We start from the raw sequence: 10,463 nt of genomic DNA, 5'->3' as shown, positions 1-10,463 counted from the left end.
GAGTAGTATTCACTAGACTCTTTAAATTCCCCCTTCTTTCCTTGATTTCAGAGAATCTGATTAAGGTGTTTTCAAGGTTATATCTACCTCATTCCTTCTTAAAACTGTAGGCCAGTCTCAAATTACTTTTCCTTTCACTTTTTCATTTCTTATTTCTTTCTCATTCTTTAGTATCAGAGAAGTATCGAGAGTTAAATCTGCCATACACATTTCATTTTCCTTGATTTTGCCCTTTTTCCTTTTAATATCCTCTGTTGTATGAACTTCACCTGTTTTGACACTATCAACTTCATTGTGGGGTTGACTCCTAAATGTTTGATCAAAATGGATTGATTGTTAACATCTACTTCTATGATTCCATGAACCAAAAGGTCTTGAACTCGTCGTTTGAAGTAACCACAATTTTTGATGGAGTGTCCTCGGATTCCAGTATGATATTCACAAAATATTTTTTCATTATACCATCTTGGGCAAGGAGGTATCAAAGGTTTAGCCAGACATGGGGCAATAATTTTGGCTTTGTGTAACTCAGAATATAACTTGCTGCATGAAACTAAAGGAAAACGGGGTAAAAATTCCCTTGATATCACTGTCTCTTTGCTATTACTTTCCTGAAGACTTTGTAACTGATAATCAAAACATTTGCTTTGAATGTTTAACTTTTGACCATCATCATGAGAGAAACGGTGATTTGAGAATTTCTCTTTCTCAACCAGTTTGAATTTCTGAGAAGCTTAGGTTTCCCATCTTCGAAACATAACAACCCTTATGCTATAAGGTTTTGGACTTTTAATTTCAGAATTATGCAATTTTCTATAGAGTTACCAAAATCTCCAGAATGATATTTGCATGAATTCTTGACATTTTGCCAATTTGGATGCAAATAAGTAATAGGAGGAATGGGTGTTACAAGACCACTTTCAAAGAGAAAGGGTAACAGGTCTGAATATGAAATTGGAATTGGAATGAGATGTGACATACTCTTTTCCTTCTTGCCCTTTTAGCCTTTTTTAAATGGGACTTGGTCTTCTTTAATGTTTCTTTACTAACTTTCATTTCCATGTCCTCTGTCATATTTCTCGATTTTTTAAATTGAGTTGGATTTTTGAGTTCCATAATAGGTTCTTAGTCATTCATCATCATAATAGTAACTGTTTCATTAAGATCCAAACTTTTTCCCAAGGTTTTCATCTTTTCATGCTCAATAGGGTCTTCTAACGTTTTCTCCCCATATAGTATAGTAACCATCATACTCATCATCTTGGTCATCTGTTCCTTAAACTCAGCTTGGAACATTCTTGTTTCTTCAAACATTTCTCGTTGAATAGCTACAAGTTACTCTTGGATTCCCTCAATCTTTCCAACTCGTGCTAATATTCCATTCATTGCTTTCAATCTTTTAGAGACCTTCTAGAATGACTTCTGATTCAAAATCTTTCACAGATTACCCTCTTGTTTTCATGATTGACACATGTTATCATGTTATGTAGAACATGAATGTAAATGCGAAAATTGAAAATGCAAATTATGCTATGTATACATAAATGAAAAAGGTGTGGTTCAAGAGTGGTTATCTTAAAACAACTTTCATTAAACACAAAAGTTTCTTTACATCATGCAAAACTTTACATATAAGGGATAGTGTTTTATTCCTAACTTCTCTATTTCCTTAAAAAGCCAAGTTAACTTCCATCCATGCTCAAAAATTGAGTTGCCATTCTGTTTCAATTCCCTTGTAAAACCAGCTAAATCCACCAGCTTGTGGGCCACATTGCTTGCTTGGGTAACAGCTTTCTTCATGTCATTATCTTTCTCTTGAATCTTACATGCCATCTCTTGAAATTGTAGACAATATTGATCATTTTCCCTTATAAGAGAGCCTTTGTGTTCAAGAAGTTCTTGTACAAGATCTCCATAATCTTCTACCATCCTTATAAGAGAGCCATTGTGTTCAAAACGTGTTTGAGTTTCATAAAAACCTTCTCCTTTGTGAATGTTCCTATTGACACTCTTACCATAAAATGCTTTTGATACTAATCTACTAGGATCTTTATGTTCATATCCTTCCATCATTTTAAGAGCTTCCTCAAGATACCCTTTTTTGGCTGCGTCACAGTTCACTTGATCATAAAACCCTTTGTCCATAATGAAAATCTTTGATTTTGATGACCCCTTTCAAATCAACACCTTCGATTATGTAATGATTATGCAATGTAAGCAAAGAAAATAAATATAAACTAATTATAACAAAATAAAATGTATTTACAGAAGATAGAAATGGTTATTACAAATTAATATAAGGGAAAAGATTATATACATCCTAACCTCATGCTTTTCTAGTTCCATGCTTTGTTTGGAAAAAAACCTAACCATATGATTTCTAGTTCTCATGCATTTATTCGGAAAATAAAGCAATACCGAATAAATAAAAAGACTCAACAAGCTTTTCCTTGTGGCTAACCTTACAAGACTTATTTGGGTTAGGCTGCACCTATACTCAAGTTCTAAGTTTTATTATATGCTGGGTTTTGGCTCTAAGGTAAAAAAGGTTAACGAATTGTCCTTCATTGTTGCCCCCTTGGACTGCCAAACCATTGATCCTAGTCCATTATAGACATTCGAATCAAGTTCAATTCGAAGGAACACACTTCCTTATGCCATACGGAGGTGAAAACCACACGAGGAACATAACGTGTGAGCTCAAAGAATGGTCCCCTATCCCATACGGAAGTGAAAACCACACGAGGGAATAGTTTCTCATTCAAACTAAATAGGATAAGAGCGGGGTTTTAGCTCATGTCATGAATGCAGTGCACAGTGTGTGTGGAAAAACATAAAAAGAAAATAATGTACACCATGTAAATTTATTCTAAATACCCAAAATTAAATCTGTACACATAAAAGTTAGTATAATTAATAAAAAAACTAAATTTAAAACAAATTTATAATTTTATTGCAAAGACAATTAATTAATAAACTGGTGGCTCGACTCTTTTTTTTTTTAAATTCCCCAGCAGAGTTGCCAAGCTGTCGAGACGTTTCTCTGCTGCCCACGGAGAGTGTAAATAGTACACCTAAGTGTAACTAGTCTCGAAAAAGTAAGTGTTTATCTTCCTTGAATCAGATAAAACACTAAATTGTAGAGTCGCCACTAATATTTTAATGTGGTGAGATTGGTCACCAAAATATTATATTATTCTAATAAAATAATATAATATTTATATTAAAATAATAAAACAAAGTGGCATGCTTACCAGAAAATGAGTTCGGGAGTCAGTTACGTGTAAGGATTAGCACCCCCACAACGCCCAAAAATTGGTACCGGTGTTTATTAATTAATTTATCTTTGCAATAAAATTTATAAATTTGTTTTTAATCTTAAAATAAATGACTACTTAGTAAAATTTAATATAAATATTAACAATCCTATTATAATATTAAATATTAAAAATATATAGATTAACTTATAAAATTATCCTAATATAAAATATAAATACTAATATTGTAATTAATCCTATAATAATAATTAATGATTAAAATATAAGATACTAAAATTAATTAACATTATTCAAAATATTAGTAAAAATTGTGTACTAATATTATAATTTACCCTAAATTATTATACAAATTAAAATATAAATTAATCAAATAATAGGGACTAAACATGTATTTTTTCCTAAAACATATATATACATATATGTACTAAAATATAAATATATAAAATACGAAACCAAATTAAAATATGTAAAACCTGATTTCGGTGACCAAAATTAAAGAATACAAAATTGGAGGGACCACAGACATAGTTTTCCCATCCCATTCCCAAATTACATAGATAGTCCCTCCCAAAATGACGTCGTTCGGGGAGTGTATAAATAACCCTAAACCAACCCAAAGAGGGCTAAGCTCCTCATTTCTCTACTTTTGCTTCTCTTTAGAGAGATAAGCTCTTAACTCTCTCTAAATTCCCTCGACGAAGGGAAACCAACCACCAGTCGGCCACCATAAACCACCGTCTGCTAGTGATTCCAACCACCGCCACCCATGGTGGCCGAAAAATACCAAACTATGCTAAATCGAAGACCTCAACCTTCTAAACACGATTCTGAGCCTCTTTTCTCCTAAAAACCTTCCAAAATCTATAGATCTTAGTTTATACCTTCGGTTTCTTCAACTTTTTCGATGACGTTTAAGCTCCAGCAATCGGGTATGTCTCTCTTATTTCTTTTCTTTCATATGAATGCTTGATGCCCTATGGTGTATCTCTCTATTTCTTGTTATCTCGTTGTCTCTCTCGTTGTCTTTGGTGTTTACAGGTTCAAGGCTTTTTATAGCCCTCAGAGACTCGACCGAAATGATGATATTTTGGTGAGTCGCCAGACCTATGGTGGTGACTCACCCTAAGGAAGTGAGCTGTGCGGTTGGTGTTTATCCTCTGGATCCTTCGAGGGAGCTATAAAGAGGAGGTGATGGCACAGCAATGTGGGAGTGAGACATCTGGAGTCGGTGGCTAGAATTGGCCCTAGGGTGTAATGAAACCCTAGGGCTTCTACTAGACGATTATGGACCCTTGAACTGATTTTTGATTGTGCGGTGGAGAGTTGCTGGTGGCTAGAGAAGCTGGTGGAAACCCTAACAGCATTTAGGCTTCTCGCGGGCTTGCTGGATATGGGCCTGGATCGTGTTGTTGGACCTGAATCAATCTGGGCCTGAATCGGGTTTTGTAATTGGGCCTTGAGTTGACTGGGTCTGGTTCTTGCTTTGTAATCAGGCTTTGATCTGTTTATTGTAATTTGGGCCTTCGGGTCTTTTAAATAATAATGATAATATATTAATAATAATATATTATAATATAATGACACTCGGACGAAAATGACTGTCGACACGTGCCAATCCTATAAGTGCTTCATAAGACATATCAGTATCGAAGTCCTGTGGAATCTCACGTAAAGATGTCAGATAATCATGGTCTGCGACATCAGTCATAAACCCCATAGAGAAGTTGAAATCATTTAACGACAACCTAAAATGTTGCCCTAGCAGCCGAAAAGCAATAACATCAGGTGTATTCATAGAAATGGCATGACGTTGAAGAAAAATAAAAGTGGTATATGACTCAAAGGCTAACTCGTAATAAGTATCACATCTAATATTTGAATAGGGAGTCTTACCATTAGCATCAAAATAACGCATCACAACATCACATAAATTTAAAGTGTCAAGTGTACGAGATGGAATAAACTTGAACCTACATTGACGAATGCTATCAAAACTCCTTACGTCGTCACCATCAAAATCAAGATAACCTTGCAGCAGCTCCTCGGGTGGTACAAAATAGGTTCGACCTCATCGATTCCTTTAATCAAAAGGATCGAATGTTTCGTCTGGTGGCCCTTCGATTAAATCCTATCATACGTCAAAGGACGAAGGTTGGGGCTTCCTAGATGAGCGGCGAGACGAGGAAGGCATGGGTCCATGTGAGGATGTAGGGCTTGGTTTTGGTGGCACACTACCCGAAAAATTGAATCTATTCCTAAAATCTTTAGAATAACCAAAAATAGGGTTCCATATTTATAATGGTTCAATATCGATAGGTTCAGAATTTACCCCGGGTTGTTCAGTTGTAGAAAACGGCGGGGACTCGACATCATGGAACGCGTTCCTGAGCCCAATGACATGGAGTAGAATGTCGGGGTCATCGATGATGAAAGCCTGGTCTGACGTGTATTACTCGGTCCAATAGCGTGACGGTGAAAAAAAGTGGAACGATTGATTGAATGAGGGGAAGCGACGGTTTCGGGTGCACACGTTGGGTCCTTGGTGGTGATCTTTGTAGCCGTCGCTCACCACGTTAAGGAGGAGGTGGTGGTGTGAAAAGCGGGTCAGAATCGCTTAAAACGTCGATGATGATTAGAGCGGCCTGGCGGTGACGTCCTCCAAGGTTGAGCGGCGACGAAACCCCTCAATTTTCTTGGTTTTGTTTTTGTACCATGGTGAAAAGAAAACAAAAGCCGGTGTGTGGGGGAGGCGACGAGCGTAGACAGTGCGATGAGCGGTGGACGAAGTGTGACTGGCAACAGTTTATGGTTTATGGTGCGATGGCCAATCGAAAAAAGAAAGAAAGAAAGATGGAGGGGTGTGCGGTTGGAAAGAATGAAAAAAGAAAACTTGTTGGATTTGTTTATTAGGGCTAGTCATATGGGAAGTAAAAAGAGGAGAGTTTGATTTTGAGTCAAACTACAAAGGTAGAATGGAAAGATATTGGTGTGTTGGGATTGGTTTAAAATTGTAGAGGTGTAGATAGTGATAGATAAGGTGGGGCCCACTAAAATTTTGAAACAAAAATTAACTCCCCAGAGCTTGGAATTTTTGGCAGAAGAGGGAACCAAAAATTTGACTCGGGGAATGCTAACGTGCGCCACATGGGATTGGGCTATGCTAGTGTGCACCTGTTTCTTGTTTCATTACGTGAGACACTGCTCCTTCATTATATATTCGATCGAAATTCAAACCCCTTTAGAGAAAAATAAAATAAAATTGAGCATCTGATAAAATAAAATAAATGAAATAAAGCTTGCTAAAAATAAAACGAGATGGGTTGTCTCCTATCAAGCGCTTTTGTTTAACGTCGTTAGCTCGACGACATGATTTTTCAGACTGCGGGTTCCTCTAAATTGATTTCTTCTATTAGACCAACCAAAGTATTTTCATAATAAGGCTTCAATCTTTGACCATTAACTTTAAATTGAACTCCTGAGTTTTTTTCAACTTCAACAACACCGTGAGAAAATAACTTGAGCCACTGTAAATGGTCAGAGCCATTTTTATTTGAATTTCCCTATAAAAAGTTTAAATTTAGAGTTAAATAACAGAAATTTTTTACGGACATTAAATGTTTTAAAAGAAATTCGATTATCATGAAATTCTTTTGTTTTTTCTTTAAATATCTAAGCACTTTCATATGCATTCTTTTTGGATTTCCTCAAGTTCTTGAATATGTAATTTATGAGCTTCACCAACCGCATCCATGTCCATGTTACATTGTTTAATAGCCCAATAAGCCCGATGTTCCAACTCAACCGGTAAATGAAATGGTTTACCGAAAACAAGCCGATATGGTGACATTCCAATGGGGCATTTATAAGTGGTTCGATATGCACAAGTGCATCAGTTAATTTTAAACTTCAATCCTTTCGGTCCGATTTAACAATTTTTCAAGAATTGTTTTAATTTCCCGATTCAATACTTCTGCCTGTCCATTTGTTTGTGGATGGTAAGCGGTAGTAAGAGTTACTCCAAATTTCTTTATTAGTGACTCGATTACTCGGTTGATGAAATGAGTTGCTCTATCGCTTATTATAGCCTATGGCGTGCCAAACCTGGAAAAAATAGTATTTTTCAAAAAATTAATTGTAGTTTTAGAATCATTATTTCGAGTGGCCTTAGCTTCAACCCATTTAGAAACATAATCTACGGCTAAAATAATATAAGTATTTCCAAATGTCGAAATAAAATGACCCATATAATTGATTCCCCAAACATAAAAAATTTCACAAACTTGTACAAAAGTAAGAGCCATTCACTACAAGAAAATATACCTTTAATGACACACGAACGATGACACATGCTAATTTATGACTTGCAAAAAATGTGTCATAAAAAATGTCATGTTTCTTAAAATCTGAACGATTTATCACTTACAATAATGTGTGTCATATTTAATAGTCATAATCCAAAAAATTTAGCAAACACACGGAGTACACTTTTCATTATGTGTTATCTCTAAAAGTCGTCTTTTAATTTCCCCTCATAATTTTCATCACGTACGCATGCTTTCTCGCTTCTAGTCCATTTTGTCGTTTCAAAAACAAAATTTTAATTCAGGGATACTAGGACAAAATGGAAAACAACTTCGTTCTCCCGTGTCCCAGTATCTTATTTGCTATCCTCTCCTATCCCAGTATCTTTAACTCCATTTTGTCGTTTCAAAAATGGCGACACTCGTTGCAGGGACGCCATGGATGAGAGTCAAAGTAATCCCTAAATTCGCTCCTTCGCTTATTTTCTGGCATCATTTTCGTAGAAATTTCTCCGTTCGCGCTTCAGTTGACAGCAATGCACTGGTCATAGTCCATTTCGCTCCTTCTTCGACCGATAATATCCACGTCGGTGGCGCTCGAACTACTCTCTTCAACTACTTATTCGCTAGGTTTTTTCCTCTTTTTTTACATCTTGTGCGTTGTTATCTTGTTTCTAACTTCGTAGAATTTTGATGATTTTCTCTTTTCTTCTCTTTATTTTTTTTCTTAAGATCCAAGGGAGGAAAATTTGTGGAGAATCGAGGATACTATTTGGAGAGGTCGTTGCGAGAATCGGAGGAGGCTGTTCTTCGAGATTTAGCTTGGCTTGGACTTGACTGGGATAAAGGTACTATTTATATGTCATTTCCATTGTCTTTCCGCTTTAATTAAATTGGTTTGAAATTTATAGCTTCAAATCTTCAATTTTACATGTATGGTTCGATTGTGTTTGTCACTTTTAGCATTGAGTTGATATTGATTCTATCACTTGCCATGTAGGCCCTAGCATTGGTGGGGATTATGGTCCTTATCGAAAATCTGAGAGAAATTCTATGTATAAACAATATGCTGAGAAGCTCTTAGAATCTGGTCAGGTTTATCATTTCTTTTGTTCCAATGAGGTAATTGATTTTAAGACATTGCAAATGTGAGATATTTGTACCTTGAATTACAATTTTTGTCCTTCATTTCATCGAAATGACTCTAGGAATTATAATAACACTATTCTTTTGGAGAAAAAAGTGTGAATTTTGTGTCTCACAGAACATAACCTTTAATTCAAATGAACTATGATTATGTGTTTCGAAGCATGCTCAGATTTTAGCATTTGACTAATAAGATACTTTGTCTATTGATTTGAGGATTTTTGGCGTAAAGCATCATTATCTTTAAGTTTCAGTGGTCCATCAACAACAGAATGTAGATATATTTGTAATTTACTTTTACAGGCACTAATTTGTTTGATAGTATCATGAAGGTTAGCTGGAAATTGGACACACATGGGGATTTTGTTATAATGAGGAGCAATGGTCAACCTGTTTACAACTTTTGTGTTACTGTTGATGATGCTACAATGTATATTTCACATGTTAAATGGTAATTGAGAGAATAATTGATTATCTTTTTGCTACATCTAATATAAGTTCTGTTAGAACATTTTTAGTCCTTTGTTCTCACACTCTCTATACTGGCATTTCAGAGCAGAAGAGCATTTACGTAATACTCTAAGACAAGCCTTAATATACAAGGTAATGTTAAAGGGCTTCAATTATTTATTTACTTTTTTTTAATATTTAGTGGCTTTTGGAGTTTTTGGTTTCATTTCACCAATATAAGGAAGCTAATCTTTAAATTGGAAAAAATTGCTACAGGCTCTGGGATTTCCCATGTCTTCCTTTGCCCATGTTTCTTTGATTCTTGCACCTGATAGGGGCAAATTGTCAAAACGTCATGGTGCAACTTCAATTGGTCAGGTAGTTATCTTCATTCTACTTTGTTTCATGGAAAATGTTGTAAAATAATTGTATCATCTCCTTGGTTTCCATGGGGTCTACAGTATCTATTTCAATTGAGGATTAAAAGTTTCCACGTTTAACAATTATGTTGTTCCAGTTCAGAGATATGGGGTATCTGCCTAAGCCAATGGTGAATTACTTGGCACTTCTAGGTTGGGGTGATGGAACTGAAAATGAATTTTTCACCATTTATCAACTTGGTTAGTTTTCCCTTTCACTTTTATTGATCCGTGTGCCTCTCTATTTCTAAGTCCTAACGAGCTTGTTATTCCTCGTCCCCTCTCTGTGAAAAAGAGTGTAAGAAATAGAATGAGGAAAGTGGAATTATGATCCAGCTTTGACAGAGTATTTGGATGATTTTAATTTGACTAATTGTCAATTCAATCTTGTTTTCATGCAATTCACAGTTGAAAAATTCTCAATTGGTCGTGTAAACAAAGTGGTGTTGTTTTTTACTCTACCAAATTAATGTGACTTCTCTATGCTTTTATACTCTAGGCATTATGGTTATATTTGTCATATACCACTGATATGCCTTGGTCTTGTTATTTGAGGAAGGGGCGTTGACACCTATTATTAGGTTTGTTGGTTTTTAGTAGGGGCGAGCAAAGAAACTGAACAAACCAAAAACTGACCTAGTGCCATATAATCACGGGTTTGTTTTTTCATTTGATTTTTCATTTTATTATCAATATATTTTAGTAACTTAATTTGTTTTTTGGTTTTTATAGAAGACATTGGGTGTTGGCGGTGATAGATATGAAAGCAACAAGTTGTTATTATCTTGATTCCTTGGGGCCCACTAATATCCATCAACAGTTGAAGCAGATTATTGATGCTTAAGTAACATAAATTATCGAAACATTAT

General features: G+C 35.4%; 1 pseudogene; it reads left to right on the top strand.

Moving 5' to 3' along the window:
* The first annotated feature begins 7,991 nt into the window (after nt 1-7,991).
* Nucleotides 7,992-10,064, top strand: LOC120140622 (annotated as a pseudogene).
* Nucleotides 10,065-10,463: the final 399 nt, after the last annotated feature.

This window comes from Hibiscus syriacus, unplaced genomic scaffold (assembly GCF_006381635.1).
Source record: "Hibiscus syriacus cultivar Baekdansim isolate YM2019G1 unplaced genomic scaffold, ASM638163v2 tig00002237_pilon, whole genome shotgun sequence".
Classification (NCBI taxonomy): Eukaryota; Viridiplantae; Streptophyta; class Magnoliopsida; order Malvales; family Malvaceae; genus Hibiscus; species Hibiscus syriacus.
This window is presented reverse-complemented; position numbering and strand designations above follow the sequence as displayed.